Below are 18,848 nucleotides of genomic sequence, written 5' to 3'. Positions count from 1 at the left end.
TAGAGTAAATTAGGTATTTCTTCTCTGTAGCCTTTTAGCATATTATGTAAATGAAACTCAATATATATTGAAATACATATTGTCAATTCTTTGTAGCTTTAATATTTCTTTAAATCAATTCTTAAATTTCCTGAAAAGGTACATTTCCACAGCACACAGTTCAAATGCCTGGGGTTACTTTTAGTGCCTTTGGCCACGTGTAGACCAACCTGTGAATCCCTTGCATTCTACCCGTGTGTTCTAAGTCTCCCTCTTTCTGCACCTTCGTAGAAAATATAAAACCCCTTTCATAAACACGAGCTACAATATGTCCCAGGCACCGCATTTAAAAGATTGTTTGCTTTGCAGAAGTCTATCTCCACTGAGGAAGTCCGAATAAATAGCCTCAGGAGCCACTGTCACCGCTGAATAGAATTTATTCAACATTCACTGCATGGAAAATGCTTTAAAGATTTGTGCTGTTTATACAGAATGAGTTATAAAATGTGTGGTCCACCGAGAGAAAAGAGAGTTTATAGCAGAGACCCCCAAAGCCCCAACTGCCCCCAGGAGAGCCCCAGCTCACCCAGTCACCCTGCCTTAACTTCACAAACAGAAAGCCCTGTGTAAATAATGCCTAGGAGATGCAAAGACGTGCTGGCCTTCAAGCGCCCTCCGGACAGCTAAGGAGGTGACCCACGTGGAAAAAGGAAGGTCATAATGAAACCGTTTGTTTTATACAATTAATATGTGCTAAAGGTGAAAGCAGCATGCGCAGAACACGTTGTCTTTATTTGTGTGATGGCGTTGCAGAGTATCAGTGAATGCCTTGAAGTGAAAACAGAAAAGCCAAATTTTTGCAATCTTTATCTGCCACTGAGAAGACTGCCACCGCAGTATGGTTTTCAAGCAGGGTTTCACTATGGTGATAGAACAGGTACAGCAGCCAGGCTAGTGACTATGGATGTCTAACAAGACTACCTTAGACCAGTTCCAACGAGCAGAATCTAGAGTGTATTATCCATAGAGAAATGGTGAGTCGAATGCTTAACATCGTTTCTCGTAGTCTCCTAATTAAACTGTTTGAGCCTGATTCCCTCTCTTAGATAGTTCTAACCCAGTTACAAGAGGAATCCTGCTTGCCATTAAGATTTGTTAGAAATTCAGAGTAATTTGGGATGGGATGGTCTTGGTTCAGAATAATAAATCTTGATCTGTGCAGTAGAACAGAAGTCTAGTAACATCCTCCTTCCCTTGGCAGTGTGATAATTGGGCAGAAAGACATAGAATAACAAAGACAGTCAGAGAAGTGGCTTTTTTCAATAAAGGAGAAGGAGGGACTTGCGAGTTTTTATTTCAGATGAGGAGGTCATTTATGATTATCTAAAGGTTATCTGTGCTTATTATCTTGTTTCAAGGATAAATAATTCATTATCATCTTATTTATGATCAAAGAATCTTACAAGAGGGGCTGGGAAGAAAGAACACTCGCTGTGCAAGCGTGATGACCTGAGTTTGTGTCCTCAGCACCTATGTGAAAGCCAGGCATGGCCACTAGCATGTGCAATCCCAGGTGAGAGGGATACAGCTATACAAACCTAGTGGGAAAATGGGAAACCTCGTGCTCAAAGAAAGACCCTGCCTCGAAGGAACAAGATAGTTAGCACATGCATGCAGTGTTTGCAGATACTCTTGTATGCGTGTACATGCAACACACAACACCCACACCCACACCACCCAACCACTGTACAGGTTTTGGAGATCATCACTTTCCTCTCTGAGGTCAGAGCCATAAGTGTCTCACAGAAAATTGGCTGTCCTTATGCCTGTGTTCCCCTGGGAACCTCTTCATAGTCCATCTCCAAGACCCTCCCGTTATCCTCCTACTCTGCTGGTTTCCTGCTGTCTACCTTTCCAGTTGACCATGCCTTTGAACTTCAGCCAGACTTCCTTGGAATGCTCAGGGCTTCTCATGCCCACTCACAATGGATATACCAGTTCGCCTAAGGCTCTAGCTTCATTTCCAGTGACATCCAGGCCCACTCCCCTGGTCCAGAGAAAGGCAGGTGGCAAATAAGTCAAACTTTGGATGAATCAGGTACAAGGTCTCCAGAGTTCCTACTTGTGAGGTCTTTAGAGCTTCAAACAATCAGAGAGCAGAGATGCTACCTCCAGGTAGCTTGGCCCCAGCACCATCCCTGGCTTGGGGTCTGTGCTGTGGGCTACCTCATCAAAGGGGCCTTTGCTAACTGATGTCTGAAATAGAACCTTCTACACTCCCACCTTCTCATCCTACTGCAGTTTTCTTCATGGCACTAAGACCAATTCATGTATTAAATATCTTCTTGTAAACAAAAACATCAAGCAGGGATGGGTCTTTTTTCTCATTTGTTTCTACCACTGAACAGTGTAGTGATAAGAGCGGTGGGGCTGCGTCCCCGGCACCCGGCCGCCCGCATGGCTAGCTTATGCCCAAAATAATTACACGGAAACTGTATTCTTTTAAATACTGCCTGGCCCATTATCTGTAGCCTCTTACTGGCTAGCTCTTACATATTAATCTAACCCATTTCTAATAATCTGTGTAGCCCACGAGGTAGCTTACCAGAGAAGATCTTAACCTGCATCTATCTGGAGTGGGAGAATCATGGCGACTCCTGACTCAGCTTCTTTCTCCCAGCATCCTGTTCTGTTTTCTCTGCCTACCTAAGAGTTGGCCTATCAAATGGGCCTAGGCAGTTTCTTTATTAGTAAGAAATCATTCCCACATCAGAATATGGTTCTTCTTTGTATTTCATTCCTTTTGTGTGTGTGCCTGTGTGTGTGTGTGTTTGTGAATGCACATGTGTGTGTGTATGTGTGTACATACACAGCCCTGGGTTTGGTTGATCCAGTAAAACCCATTGGTCAAGTACTGCTTGCACTGGCAATAATAAACAAAGCCAAGCATTTTCTAGCAAAAACACAAGAGCACTTAGCACCTCCTATGTAAAGGATGGTATCACTCTGTGAATTGGTTTGAAAATCTTTTTAAATATTATTTTAATATCTGAGTCATTTAATGTGCATTTTTGGTATGATTTACTAAGTCCACTTAATGAAAGAAGGACCCATTCAAGGCTTCTGCTACCACGGGTGGAACACTGCTGAACAAACCTGAGAGCGGGTGGGCATGCAGGGGAGGAAGCAGAGGCAGGCAGTGGGCAGAGGAGAGGGCTGTACAGGTTCCTCAGGGGCTGTGCAGCCTCTTCAAAGTGCTGAGAATTTAGGTACTTAACATTTTGTTTTGCCTGGAACTGAACAAGGGGTGTGTGTGTGTGTGTGTGGATGTGTGGATGTATGTGTGTGGATGTGGATGTGCGGATGTGTTTGGATTGTGTGTGGATGCGTGTGTGAATGTGTGTGTATATGTGTATGTGTGTGTATGTATGTGTGTGTGTAAGTGCGGATGTGTTTGGATTGTGTGTGGATGCGTGTGTGAATGTGTGTGTATATGTGGATGTGGATGTGTAAGTGTGTGTGTGTGCTGAGTGTGCAGCAGTTAATGAGTGGAGAAAAGGAAAACAGGAGAGTACACATTCTCTCCACGGGGAGATCTCAGCGGGCCCGCGTTTCCTGTGATGTTCCCTTCACTGAACTCAGTAGTGAATATCTTCCTGAGCAGCGCTGCCTTTTGTCTGACACCCTGGAACATTTTCCCAAGAATTCGCTATTTCTCCCCCACTGGTGAGGCTTCTGGAATGGAGGCATGCTCTTGTGATGGGTTTTCCTCATTAGCAGAGAGAATGCAGGCACTGATTTATCTCCAAAGCCCCTGGGATGACTTCTGTGCTTAGATGTCGAAGAATTTCTCCTTCTTCTTCTGAACCATTAATTTTATCATTATGGAAATAGCTCCCATAATGGATAAAACATTGTCAACTGAATTTGACAAACTATTAAAAACACTTCTGAAAGTTTGTAAGCTCAGGCTCCCGCCTCTTGGGACTTACTTAAAACACGTGCACCCGTATTTATATTCTCTCTTAAATGTCAATGGAAAAATATCTTCCTGATAAGGTCTTTGTAACGCATCCAGCCAGTAATCAAGGATCATGTCCCTCCAGTCCTCAACCGAGACATGCTATTATTCATGAAATAGGGCTGTTCATTCATCTTTCCCACTAGCTGCGAAATCTGAGACTTTGTCAGAAATAGAAAAAGGCCAGCAGATCTCTGTGAGTTCAAGGCCAGCCTGGTCTATGTTCCAGGACTTTATAGAGAAACCCTATCTCAAACAAACACAAACGAAGAGGTATTTATTTGCTTGTTATGTGATAAATATTTTTATGACATTTAGAATTTCAGCTAACAATGGATCCACACACAGCGGCAAGGGACCAGTAGAGATCTGTGTGCCTTGACCTAGCAGCTCCCAAGGACACAACTGTGCAAAAACCAGGACAGAGTCTGGAGAGCAGGCTCAGTAGCTCCGGGTACTTGCTGCTCTTCCAGAGGACCAGAGTTTGTACCAACACCCATGTCAGGTCATTCACACCAGGCTGTAACTCCAGCTCCCAGGAATCAGATGCCTTCTTCTGACCTCCTATGCTCCTGAACTCGCATGCGCACAGAACCACACAGAGACACACACATTCACCCATAATTTGAAAATTTAAACTTTTTGAAAATCTCTAGGGCAATACAGTATCTTATTAATGTTGATAAGTAGGGATCTTGTTCCAACTTCCTGTGTTACTTGTAAGCAATCATGTGTGTGTTGAGAACAATGTAGTTTTAGCATGTATAGACTGTTCTACTACAGTCGAAGCAGAGAATAGGTTCAACACTGCAGACTTGCTCAGGTTGGCCTTCTGAAACAGACTCTCTCTCTCTCTCTCTCTCTCTCTCTCTCTCTCTCTCTCTCTCTCTCTCTCTTTCTCTCGACAGGTTTCTCTGTAGCTTTGGGGGTCTGTCTGGAACTAGCTCTTATAGATCAGCTGGCCTTGAATTCACAGAGATCCTCCTGCTTCTGCTTCCCAAGTGCTGGGATTAAAGGCATGTGCCACCACTGGCTTCTCTGTCTTCTTTCTCTTCTCTAGGGTGTTGGTTTTCTTGTTGTTTTTTGGGTTTTTTTGGGGGGTGTAATTTTTTTTCTTTTAACTTTATTGAACTTTGATGACTAATAACAAACTTAAGAAAATAATTTGTCTCCTGTGTGAACAAGGTCCTCTCCTGGTGGCAGATGCGGACAGCTTTGTTTCTGGACCTGAGCTAGCTTTCGGCCTCCACTTACCTCAGCAGGCACTTTCTGCAGCTCCCTTGCTCCATAACCCTTTCTTATGGCTTTGTGTTCAAGCAACAGCACTGAAGGAATTAAAAAGGAGGCATCGCCGGGCGATGGTGGCGCACGCCTTTAATCCCAGCACTCGGGAGGCAGAGGCAGGTGGATCTCTGTGAGTTCGAGACCAGCCTGGTCTACAGAGCTAGTTCCAGGACAGGCTCCAAAGCCACAGAGAAACCCTGTCTCGAAAAACCAAAAATAAATAAATAAATAAATAAATAAAAAGGAGGCATCATGGGACCGGACATTTCACTGCTTGGAAATATTTAGGTAAAAAAAATCATCACTTAATATTGCAAATTTTCAGATAAATCAAGACTTCTCTCCCAAATTTAGGAGCTGCGTTGCAAGTTTGAAGTGGCAGCATACAGAGCGCAGGTTTAGCTTCTTACTGGGACAAGGGTGTCACCAGCCTCTAGAATAGAACACCAGTCTCTAAAATATAAGGATACCCCAAAAAGCGTTTTTAAATAGATATAACAAGTAGGTTACAATATTTATCCTTTATTAGAATCTAATGTGATATATCCAGGCTGACACTCCCCATCTGCGACTGTGGATGCTTTTGCCCATCAGATAGTAAAGGCCAGCAAGGAAGCCCTCGAAGTCGGCCAAATGACTTGGTAAAATATAGCCTTCTTGTCACCCTTAGTGCTTAAATAATTCATTGCCAAACTGGGTGGCTCTCAGAGTTGACATTTACTGCTGTTTGCTGCAAAAGAGATTACAACCTAAGACGAGGGCCAGAGCTGTCATTACCCCTGCCAACCAGGAGAACAAAGGCCTGGGTTCAACCTCTGTGATTCTCTTGCTGCCCTGTGGCTCTCAAGACAGATGGTTTCAAGCAGTGGGCTTCTAGCGAGACACTCAAGAAGTGTTTACCCAGTGGTCCCAATAACCCCTGCATATACAGACACTCAAACCCATGCAAACACAGAAAGCTTAAAAGGACCTTCATTTCCCCCACCACCCCGCCACCTCTCATGCTGTGTCCTTTGTCTCTTTTTTTCCCAAAGTCTCTCGGTTAGAAACAAAAGAGATGGGCCTTCTGTCCACGAGCCAATCGTATCTGCAGTGGGAATGAGTTGTTCTGGTTTTTAAACTGACAAAGATCAAATTCAGCAAAGACACATTGAGTCGAGTCCCTTAAATGTTTATGGCACTATAATATTGCTTTAGGGGACACAAGGTGAATCTCTCCTCTTTCTAAGGAGGAGGAAATCACTATTTCCGGAGCACTTGTACAAGCCAAACCTTTTGTACTTATCATTTCCTGTGATCCCATGACAATATCAAGAAGATATCAGAGCTTTCTATGCTGGGAAACGTAGCCCAGCCATGTTGAGGGGCTCACCCAGGCTCACTCAGCTGATAGGGGTTTGCAAAGCTGGGGTTCACACCATGTGGCTCTGACTCTGTCAGCCAGGCTCTTTCCACCCTGTGTCATTTCAGGAGGGCTCACAAAGGAAAGGTCTCTAGAACACCGTGGAAACATGGAAACCTAAGTCACGGTAAAACTAACACAAAGCAGACTTTAGTAAACTGCGGAAGAAATGTTCAATTGAAGGATTATAAAGAAATTTAATCTATGGCTGATGGAGTGGCCATTGTGATAAACATGTCAATGAAGCTGTCGTCCCGGCTGCTGAGGGTGCTGATGACCTGATGACATGTGACCTTTAGCTGCCAGTTCCTTCTGGAATTTTCCCTTCCTGAGAAGCTCATGTCCACTGGACCCACTGATGTGTGAGCCAAGGCCTGACCACAGAGTCTTGCTTTCAAAGCTTGTAAGGACTGTGCTGGTTCCAGAGGGCCCTCGTCTGCCTGTTAGCTGCAGCTTCCCTTCCCTCCTGTCTGGAGGCAAGGATGCGCAGGGCGTCGAGAATGGAAGCGAATAACTGGACATCGCTGGCCAGATGGTGCTTCCTTCAGCAGTTTCGTGGGCAGAAGATTAGATTTTTTTTTGGAGAAAAAGCTAGATTGAAGGCAGGCCTTATCACTTACTATCTGAGGAGTTTGAGGGCGTCCCTTTATCTCTCCAAACCCCAGCTTCTTCTCGTGTTAAGACAACACTTATAGTGTTGAATGTCTGGAAGTTTTGTGCCATTAATACACACACACACATATGCACACATATACACACATACATAAACACACACAGACATATATACACAAAACACACACATACACACATACATAAACACACACAGACATATACACAAAACACACAAACACACACACATGCACACACAAAAAACACACAAACACACACAGACATACACATACAAACACACACACAGACATACACACACACACAGAGACGTACACACACACATCTCTCTAACTCTAAATCAGCGCTTTTGTATCTTATCCTGTTGGTTGTGACCCCTTTGGGGGTCAAATGACCCTTTTACAGGGCTCACATATCAGATAGCCTGTATATAAGAAATTTATATTACAATTTATAACAGTAGCAAAATTACAGTTATGTAGTAGCAACTAAAAGAATTTATAGTTGGGGATCACCACAACATGAGGAGCTGTGTTCAAGGGTCGCCACATTAAGGAGGTTGAGAACCACTGCTCTAGACAGATGTGAGTTCTAACTGGGAAGCTACAAAGGCCTCCTCAGGGCTAGCAGAGAGTAACAGTCTCCCTCCACTTTCCTCAGCCTCTTTCTGTAACAGAGGTTTTACTGGAACACATCTGCATCTGTTCTTCAGATATTGTCTATGACTGCTTCTAAAATATAGCCTGAGAAGAGGGAGTTATCATAGAGACCGGATGCTGCCCCTACACCTGAAATATCTACAGTCCGGCCCTGCAGGAGAACTTGGCCTCTCCTGACCTAGAATGTCATAGCAGAAGCAACAGTGAGAGCCTGGTAAAAGGACAGGACAGGGAGAAATTTACAAGACGCAGCAACCACTCAAGCTTGGGGGGGGGGGGTGGCAAAGGGACAAGATCTCTAGCCTTGGTCATTTCTAGAAAGGAGAATTCTGATTGAAAACCAGAGGTTAGTGGTCTTTACCGGCATGTTCCTGGAGGTCCTGTAAGGGAAAAAGATTTGAAAGTCAGAGATTTTTGGAGAAACCAGGTTGAAGAAATTGAAGGCTTCTCCATTGCAGGACTCGTCAGTAGCTGGGGCATGTTGGTAAGAATCGGGTATGCCTAAGCAGTAGAAAGATACAGGTGACTGGGTAAGGCTTGAAGAAATCACCTGCCCAGGGTTCAAAGAGATGCTTTGGAGCAGAGGCTGGCATCACATCCAGAAGCCCCATTGGGAGGTCACTGCCAGTGATGCTGGCGGGATGGTGGCAGTGTATGGTAGTAAAAGCCGTCACTACAGCCAAGTGGACCTTCAATAGTTGATGCTTCTTTTTTTAAAAAATATTTTTATGGTTTATTTAACTTTATTTTTTTAATGTACATTGGTATGAAGGTGTCAGATCCCCTGCAATTGGATCTTCAGACAGTTGTGAGCTGCTATGTGGGTGCTGGGAATTGAACCTGGATCCTCTGGAAGAGCAGTCAGTACTCAGCCACTGAGCCATCTCTCCAGCCCTAGTTGATGCTTCTTAAAAGGCTGTAGTAATGCTTATTCTGATCAGCTGGCGTCAAAATAACCCGACATCAACTCCCAAAAGCACAGCAGTTTAAAACACAAAAAGAAATAGCTCAATGGTTAAGGGCTGAGCTATTTCCAAGGGTCCTGAGTTCAGTTCCCAGCAACCACATGGCGGCTCACAACCATCTGTAATGGATCTGATTCCCTCTTCTGGTATGCGTGAAGACAGGTCACTCATATAAATAAAATAAATATTTTAAAAAAGAAAAAAACACAAAACATCTGCATACTGGCTATAACTTTGATAACTATAGATGGCTTTCACATCTCCAACTCTGGCTGCAAGCTTCAGGTTCAAATCAGGCCTACTCTAAGGAGCACTTGCCTTTCTGGGACCAGCAGTCTATCACTGGCGTAGTCTACTCCTGTAAAGCAAGTCTCTGCATTATATCTGCTAACCATTCCCACTAAACCCACTTCCCAAAGCAAGTCACATGGCTGAACCCAAACCCAGGGGCCTGGATGTCTGTTCCACCTCTGTAGAGGTGGAACGCAATTGCCCAGTAAAACCCATGAATCCAGGGAGGAGTAAAAGAATGGAACCAGTCGTCAGTCTACCAGGACCCAGGCATGAAATTCATCACAGAGCAGACAACAAACATTTAAGGTCTTCTGTCCAAATACACACAGACCGCTGTCATGAGTCTTCAAGTTTAGTCAGGATGATTTTGCTAGAGGTTTTCTTACTCATTCAGAACTCGTCCAAGTTTTGGCTCAACAAGATGCACGCTCCCAGGTTAGCTGAGTGTTTGTGGATGAGTCAGGAAAAGCCAGCAGACTCCTTTTGTACTCCTTCCCAAGCCGAAGAGTTGCGCATCTGCCCTCTCCTGGTGCCCTCCGAGTTTCTCTGCTCAACGCTCTGCTTCTTGCCCAACTGCTTCTGGATCACCTCTCTTGGTTGTGGTGCTAACCTGGGGCAGATGGGATGACCTGAGCTGGGTTCAGGTTCCCTGTGTTCCAGACACCTATCTGTGACCCCCTTGAGTTTTTTAGGATCCTGGGACAGAATTGCTCTGAGCAGCCGTTGGTGCCATCTGGTAGACTTAGAAGAGCTAGCCCTTCAGGAACTCTGATTATCTAAAACACACATAGTGTCTTTGCTCAGTATGTTTAAGTCCTATCCTGAAAAGGACATTTCCAAGGTTAGAACCCTGAACCTGATTCTGTCCTCAGCAATCCCAAGTCTCCTGGGGAGGTGAACCAGAGCCCTCAGTAGCTCCTAGGTCTTCTCTGAATGACACTTCAGTAGGTGAGAGAGTATGAGGGGACATCCCCCCTCCCAGGTTTGCAGTAATCCTCTCCGAGTTTTGGAATCTCCCTGGATATTTTTCGTCTCTCCTCTGGAATGCAATGGATGTTTGCATGTGTCTAAGGAAGACACAGTTAATCTCAAGACACATAAAATAGCAGGCAGCTCCATGGTCGTTGGGTGTTTAACAAATGCAACTAATCATTTCTAAGGGGCAGTGGAAAGGACTGTGGCCACAGTGGAGGAGGGGGAGAGTGAGGGGCCACTGGCCTTTGTTATTGTCTGACAGGCTCTTAAAATGAATTCAAATACTGTAACAAAGAGAAATGTTTGTGTCTTCTTTGTACCTTGGAAAAGGCTGAAAAAATTCCTTTAAAGCCGTGGGGGTTGTTACAAGATCCAGCTCCCAAGCACTGGCCACTAAATTCTAGATAAGAACTCAGGGTCCAGAGGCACCTAGAATGCAAGGGCCTAGCTGAGGAAACACAATACCCTCTTGTTCTGCTATGAACGATGTCTGTGTGTGTGTGTTTGCCATGGTTTCCGACCATTGGTTTTTAAAGTTGTTAGGAGAAAGTGTCTCTTCTAACACTGTGTACAACCTTGTCATTGGTTATTGGCACCATAGTTTCTGTTATGAGATTTACTAATGTGTCCAACCAACATTTATTAAGCCCAGTCACCATCACCTGTTATTTATTCCTTTGTTCCTGGATTGTATTTATCTTATTAAAAATATGGTATTGGGAGCCCAACGCCTTTGGGGGATTATTGCTTGCTGTTCAAGTCAAGGCAGTAATGGATACCAGTCACCAACTGTGCTGTTCCAGGCCATCATAGACATAGAAAGCATGTCTGTAATTCAAATAATAGAAATTATACCTGGATACAATTGGATTAAGACTACTTGTGCTGGTCAGTTTTTCACTGCTGTGACGAAACCCCTAAGGCAATGAACTTAAAAAAGAATTAAAGTTTCAAATGGCGGAGAGTTTCGAGGGCCACTGTTTGGGTCTGTGGGCAGCACACTACGTCATGGCAGTGGCAGCGCATGGCGGGGAAGATGCACCCATCCGAACCAAAGAAAGAAGCCAGAGCTCTCGACATTCCTTTCAAGGCCAGGCCCATGTTGTCTAACTTCTTTCCCACGGGGGCCCCCTCTTTATGATCCTACCACATCCCCCAACCTTCATAGACTGGGAGCTTGGCCGTTAGGCGCGCTAGGCTCTAAGGCATAAAATTATTTTGTTATTAAACATTAAGAGTTATGCACATGCAAGTCACCATCTGGCTGGGTTGGGTTGACTGTCCTTGGCTGTCTGGACCTTACTCCTTTGGAGGAATCTCAGGGGAACCACCCAAAGATCTGTAGCACAGCCATCACTGCCTTAAGTTCTCCAGGAACTTCCTCTGTCTTTCGATTTGAAAGACTTTTAATGTGATAATGTGATATATATATATATATATATATATACATATATATATATATAATCTCGTATCTCTCATATCTGCTTGGGCACAGATAAATCATTCTTAGCAAACCAGCTTCAATGAACAGGCCTAGTGGTTATCTAAGGGGCTTTTCACACAGTGCTATATTAAACCATAAAAGAAAATTCTGGGTACTATGTGTACGTGATTATGCCTATTAAAGATTCTGGTTTTCAAACACGACTTTAGATTTATACAAGAACCCTAACTGATGTATATTTTATGTGAAGAAAATAATTAGCTAGCCAGTGATCAGAATTTCAAATATGTGTGCAGGCTTGATGATACACACCTGGACCCTCAGTACTGGGGAGGCTGAGACTGGGGATTGTACGTTTCAGATGAATCAAGACTACAAAGCAAATCCAAGGCTACCTTGGATATACTGAGACCAAGTCTCAAAAAAAGAAACAGACACAGAAACTTCAGCCATCCTGGGATATACTAAGACCAAGTTGCAAAAAAAGAAAAAAAAAAGAAAAAAAAAAGAAACAGACACGGAAACTTCAGCCATACTTAACTAGCTATTAATGTCAAGAAAACCAAACAATCCTGGTCAATATTTCAGCTTGGCCTGGTAAGAAAGGAACTTTTTATTGAGGCAAGTTCTTCCTCTCCGCATTGGAATATGCTTCCGTTTCTTCCCTCTCAATAGCAGAAAGAGAAAGAGTATATATCAATATCAACTAACTTGACGGAAATTCACAGGTTAATGCTCAAGCTTTGGCTCAGAGATCTGGAGTGGAAATGGCTATTTATTGCTACTGACTGCTCAGTTGGGTATGAGGAGGGAAAACTCAACAGTCAGCTGTGCTTTCTAAACTCCTGTGTTGTACAGACTGAGTTAATTCTCTTTTGAAAACTGGGAGGCATGAATAAAAACTTATCATAAAGCCAGATGCGCCTCATGTTTAAAAGACGACTTCCCATTGGCTCCTCTCTACCATCAAACCCCCAACCCCCATGTGCTAGCAAGCTGACTAGCAGACTGCGGTCTTTGGCCGCCACATGCAGTTCCAGTGTCCATATTGGGGCTGAGTGTGCTGGCCCACGGTAGATCCAACTGTGGTAGGGAACTGAGAAATGGCGTTTGGAGACCTGTCATTTGGTGTAGCCACATCCCCTGTTGACAGACGGAAGAATATCCAAAGAGAGGCAATGCTGGTCGGGCCTGAGAGGGCAGACTGATTTCTTCATCTGCTTTTTACCTGCACTCTTTCACTGAAGCTGCTCCCATGGTGCTGTACTCAGAGTGTACGATGCTGTACTCGTAACCATATGTGTTTAAAATCCTGTACACCGCGCCGTCGGAGAGAATGCCGTGCTCTGATGGAAGCTATCCAAAGGAGAAGTGCTCAGAGGCTGGTGCCTGGCAGGGACTTTAGATGTGCCGCGAATACGATTGAGAAGCTGATTTTTCTTTCACTTTTCGCTGAGCAAAAACAGAGTTCCCCACCCGCCCTTCCTTTGTCCAAACGAATCAAGGGCGGAATTAGCCTCGACACGGCGCTGCGGTACGGTGCTGACACAGCTCGCGGTACCGGTTCATTTGCCTGCAGCTTTATTTGGATTGCGCCGGCCTCCACACTGTTATTTTCCACCTCGCCTTTAGTCATCGTGTCTCTTTAGTCTTAAGACCCTAATGTGTAGTTGGGTTTCCTCTTAAGTGGCTTGTGGCGAGTGGCTCCCAATGAGCGGCGTGGTCGTGCAGGGCACAAAGCCCGATTCTACCTCTTCCCTAATTAATTTTGATGGTACTCCAAAATGAGGCGTCGCGACTTGCAAGCTACAGAGAAGAAAATGGGACGCTGCCCGGCTGTGACTTACGTTCCTCATAGCACCAGTGAGTGGCAGACAGAGTGTCTGAAAGCTTCCAGGGTCTCCTGACCCTCAGTGACATGCATTTTCCAGCCTCCTGCAGCCACTTCCCCGTAGTGACAAGGATGACTTAAAACTCACAGGAGACGGTGCCACGGCGTTTATTGCTAAGACATGTGGGAAATCTTTACGTCCTTGGGTAGTGTTTAAAACACAAGCAGCCCTTTGGAATGGAAAAGGTCCCCATATTCTGGAAGAATGGTTCTTCCTCTTGATGACCTCCAGATCGATGCTGGATCCAAAGCCCCAGTCCCGAAACCTTGTCTGTATTTTACACTCTCCCCCTGAGTGAGCTCATTCAGCTCTGTGGCTTTAAATAACACCGGCAAACGGATGCGACTCAAATTTATAACTCTGGTCTAACCTTGCCCTGCAACTCCACCTGTTTCTCTCCTGTAGTCTCTCTTCGGAATTCGGCTTCTACTTTGTAATTTTGAGTGGAAACATAAGAACTACATGTTTGCACACACAGACACATGGTGGAGTGCAATGATTTAAGACACATGTATGTCTACAGTGTAGCATGATTAGGTGAGGACATTTAGTATTTCTTTACATAGATACCTTTTAAAACTTTTTAAATTAGTTTAAGTATTGAGTCTTTGGACCCTCCCCTTTCTATTATTTTAGTATATATGTAGTAAATTGTGAAACCTAGGATCATTGTTTTTTTTTTTTATTTTTTTTTATTTGCTTCTTATTGCTGTGCTAGACACCACAACCAAAAGCAACTTGGGGAAGAAAGGGTTTACCTGACTTCCACATCCTTGGACATCATCAGTGAGAGAAGTCAGGGCAAGAACTCCAAGCAGGGACCTGGAAGCAGGAACTGATGCAGAGACCATGGAACAGTGCTGCCTACTGGCTTGCTCTCCAGAGCTAGCTCAGCCATCTTTCTTTTCCACCAAGAACCACTTTCCCGGGAACAGTACTGCTCTCAGTGGGCTGGGCCCTCCCACAACAATTATTAATCAAGAAAATGTCCCATAGATATGTCCGCAGGCCAGCCTGAGGAAGGCAACTCCTCAACTGAGATTTCCTGTTCCTGGATGTGTCTAGATTTGTCAAGCTGACAAAAACCCAACCAGTAGTTGATACTGCCATCTTAACAATGACACAAGCTATGACCAAGTTAGCTTGATTCCCGTCTCTTGCCCTCCCTCCCAACATCACTCTGTTCAGACCAGGTCCCTGTCGTGGCCCTCCTTTCTCACCCAGGTTGCTGGCTGCCATAATTTCCAGCTCATCCATCGTCAATCAAACCTTATGATTTTTCTCGCTGTAACATGGAATGGCTCCCTCTGTTTTTAGAATCCAATCTGACCCCCCTACCCCCAGTGCCTTCAAGAGCCCTGGAGGACCCACCTAGGGCTCTGATTTCATTCTCTCCTGGCCTCACTCCCATTGTTCTGGCTAGTAAACATTCTCTCCAGCAGAAAGCACAAACCCTCCATCTAAGGATTCAATCCCTTCCTTGCTTTCAGCTGCTGTTCCTTCTGCTTGACTCTGGTGCAGATCCTGCCAAGGCTGCCTCTGCTATTACCGCTCACTGTATCTCTCACTGCTGGAGACCTCTCCTGATTGCCCGGCTCCTTCCCATGCTGCCCCGGGGATTTTCTTAGCAGCACTTAGCCACCGTCTGAGCTTATCTTATTTGTTCATGTTGCTCCCTGGTTACCCCTCTAGACATCATCACCGTATGACCACGGATCTGTTCTCCACGAGGCCCCTTATCTCTAGTGCCAGGAAGTCTGTGCTTTCCTTATGCTCCAAGCTCAATAAATACGGTGAGTGAGTGCATGGATCCAGGTTGACATGCAAAAGTCATGGAGAGGCTTTCCTACTGGCTGTTCAAAGACCGTCTCTATGTTTCTGTGTCTCTGTTTTCTGGAGACACAGTCATCTTATGATGTATTTCAGGTGAACTTTGAACTCCTAATCCTCATGTGTCATTGCCTAAGAAATTTCTAGGTCTGAGCCACCATTCCTGGGTCCAGTGATTTTCTTTGTTAGACTCCAGGGCTGGCCCCTCATTGAATCCACATCTCTAGAGAGACGATCAGCCACAGCTCACTTGGACTCCTGGTCATATTGATAGCGATGATGTTATATAAGCCAGATCACAGCAATCATCAACACCATCAAGTCCTCGCAGACTTAACAGAATGGTTATTACACACCACCCCTAGAGATCTCATCTCCGTGGGGCACCCCAACCGTGCATACTCTTTCTATGCTCTGTCTCTGCTCCCCAACACCTGGCTTCTATTTTCACAGCGGGGAAAGGGGGAGCTGGCCATTAACAGCACCCCCCCACTCCCCACTTTGAAATACTATGACCTAGCAGTGGCAAATACCGTTTCTGATGACAGCCATTGCTGAGGGGTTGTCAATGGGGCCCTGATTGCAAATGCAGTATTATGTATTTGAGAAGTAGGAAATCTGTTGAAGTCTACCCTTGTACACAGGTAATACAATCAGCACCCATCCAAGGGTGTAATCTCAAGTTCTCTGGAGGCCAGGCATTGTGGTAGACACCTAACATCACAGCCCTCAGAAAACTGTGCCAGAAAAACCGTGAGCTGAAGCTAGCGTGAGCTACCTAGCAACTTCAGGTCAGCCCTAACGACAGAGCAAAGCCTGCCCTGAAAATACGTGCATAACTGCTCTCGCTTCCTGTCAGCTGCTGGGATTAAACACCCCGAGCTAAAGCAACTTACGGGAAAAATGTTGGTTTGGTTAACATTTCCAAGTCCCACTCTATTCCCGAGGGAAGTCCAGGAAGAACACAAGCAGGAGAAGAAGGAAGAGCAGAGCTGATGGTCTATGATCCACCTTAAATCTTAGATGCCAGCCACATTGGGAGGGCAGCAGAACTAGCTTGCAGCCTCTGGAGTCTTGGCACAGGTTCTGCTGAGAATGGTTCCTGGAATAGGTCCCAAGGAGGGCCTTTTTTTCCCTTCTGGTATCATTAACTCAGCAAGAGCATTCTGGGTTGGCAACAGGTTAGAAGCAAAGGGAAGAGGATGCCTAGTTCTGCTGCTGACTGCTCATTTCGGTGATGCTCACCATCTGTACAAATGTCCATACAAGAGAACGATTGGTTCTGGAGAGAAGTCCAGGCCACCGACACAGGAATGGGCATTGTCCGAGGCTGCTCATCTCTTGAGAAGTATGGCACTTTGGAGCAAGGGGACGGCCAGTTAAGAGGCCTTGAAAATCATGGAAATGGCAATAAAGGGAAAGTCATTTCCAATTGTGACTGGGTCCGAAGGAAGGTGTGGCTGTCATGGAAAATATCCATGGAGGCGGTTGCATGGAAGTCAGCCCTAGATGCAGCAATCCACTTGCACACCAATGGTGGTGGCAAAAACACATTCGGGGACTGGTTATAGGGTGAGGGCTGGTGGCAAGGCAGGGACGCACTACATGTGTGTTGGGTTGGCATACATTTGATTGTTAGCCTTGTCCTTAGTGCAGGAGACCATGGTGCAGGGAAGAGATGTTAGAGACAGGATGAGGTCTTTTACTTGACTGCTCAGTTTGGCCTAGGAGGCTCTTTTCTTTTCCCTGTCTGGCTGCCTTAGCTGTGGCCAACGGTCTACAGCTCTGGTCCATTATCAGCAAGTGTCACCCCTTTGGCGTACACAGAAACAGCAAGTGCAAAGCAAAACCCTGTGGGGGCGGATGACTCAGGAGGTTTGGCCATGGGGTAAACAAGTATTAGACCTCCAGTGATGATAGACTGAAGGCCCTCAGGGCAGACTGCTGTCTGCTTCCTCTCACCGGCTCCTCCTCTTACAATGTCTTCATAGAGCTCCAAACACGCCTCCGGTGCCCACAACAAGCCATCAGTTAAAGATGGTGTCTGGCTCAGGTCGCCCTGTGGAGCTCTGTGTGTTCACACATGCAGAGCCATCCCGGCCATTCCTTTCCAGCCACCGTCCCTCTCACGCAGAACCTAATTCCTTGTGCCTAACTCAGGGCTTACTGCAGCCCCGGTGAGGAAGGAACCCAGTGGCTCCGTCCTTAGTTGCGTCTCCAAAGCACACAGTACCTTGTTCCCACCACCAGACGATCAGGAAGAACTTATTAACTATTGGGAGAGATGAGTGGAGCCTCCTGGTGTTTTGAATTCCCTTAATGCTTTTCCTGATTTGGGCTGAGTGGGTTTTGTCAGGTACCATCCAGACGGAGGAAGGAAGCGCTTGTCCTATGCCTGAGCTGGAAAGGCAGGTCTGAGCCTCACTGAGCAGCCTCAAGAGGAAAGATGGGAGACAGAGAGACTCTAAGGGGAAAGGCTGAAGCTAGTGCCCACACTTCTCTCCCCTCTGGAAGTTTCAAGCTTGCTTTGAACAGCTTCAGATCGACTGTTTCAGGTCCACTCACGTGATCCAGTATAATCTCCCTTACTTAAAGCCAGATGATAGTGACTTCAGTGGCATCTGCAAAGGGCTTCACAAGTAACCTCTAGAATAGTGTCTGATGGGGGATGGGGACTTCAGCTTGTCAAACTGATACATCAAACAGTGTATCCCGGGTTAATATAAACAAAAGAATAGGTAAGGCGTGGTGGGAGTGCGGGGTGAGAGTCAGGGATGGGGGTGGGGGTGGGGTGGCGAATTCTAGAGACTGCCAGGTCGCAGTTGGAGTAGGAGAAGCAGTATCATCTCTCGAGAGAGACTTTTGCGGATATTGTGTCGCGAGGCTTTGCGGTCTTGAAACACTCAGGCAAGAACCACAATTTAGGACGGAGCCCAGTGTTTTAGATAGGTGGCAGCCAACTCTGCTTCCTCCAGGGTCAAAGCAGCCACGCCGCTCTTCCCCTCCCTCCCCCAGCATGCACCTTAGAAGGCTGAATTTCCCCCATAGCAGCGCCAGAGGGCGCCCGAGCTGAGGAAACGATCTCTAGGGGTGCCCTGCAGGTGACCCACGTAGGGACCCTCACGCTAGGAACTTAGCAGGGTGATTTCCTTACCCCGGGACACTTACACAGGCTGACTCTAACCTAAATGCTCAGTGACTGCAGTCGAATTCCTGGGAGCAAAGAGCTGGTTTACAGGCTATCCCCTGCAGGTCCTGGAGAGGCTGGTGTTGAGGAGATGGGGGTCCCAAGGCCCGCGAGGGGACACCTGGGCCCTCTGTTACTAACTCATCAACTTTACCTGACTCCTTGGATCAATTCTCCCACTGCCCTGGGTTTGGAAAACGAGGTTGATACTGGGTATTGAACTCAGGATTAGCTTTGAGTCTTGACAGCCCCCTGGGACTCAGCCCCATGGGTTTCAGGTTCCCATCAT

This window comes from Alexandromys fortis, unplaced genomic scaffold (genome assembly GCF_014885135.2).
Source record: "Alexandromys fortis isolate MF-2015 unplaced genomic scaffold, M_Fortis_MF-2015_v1.1 scaffold_93, whole genome shotgun sequence".
In the NCBI taxonomy this organism is placed as follows: Eukaryota; Metazoa; Chordata; class Mammalia; order Rodentia; family Cricetidae; genus Alexandromys; species Alexandromys fortis.
Note: the sequence above shows the minus strand (reverse complement) of the source record.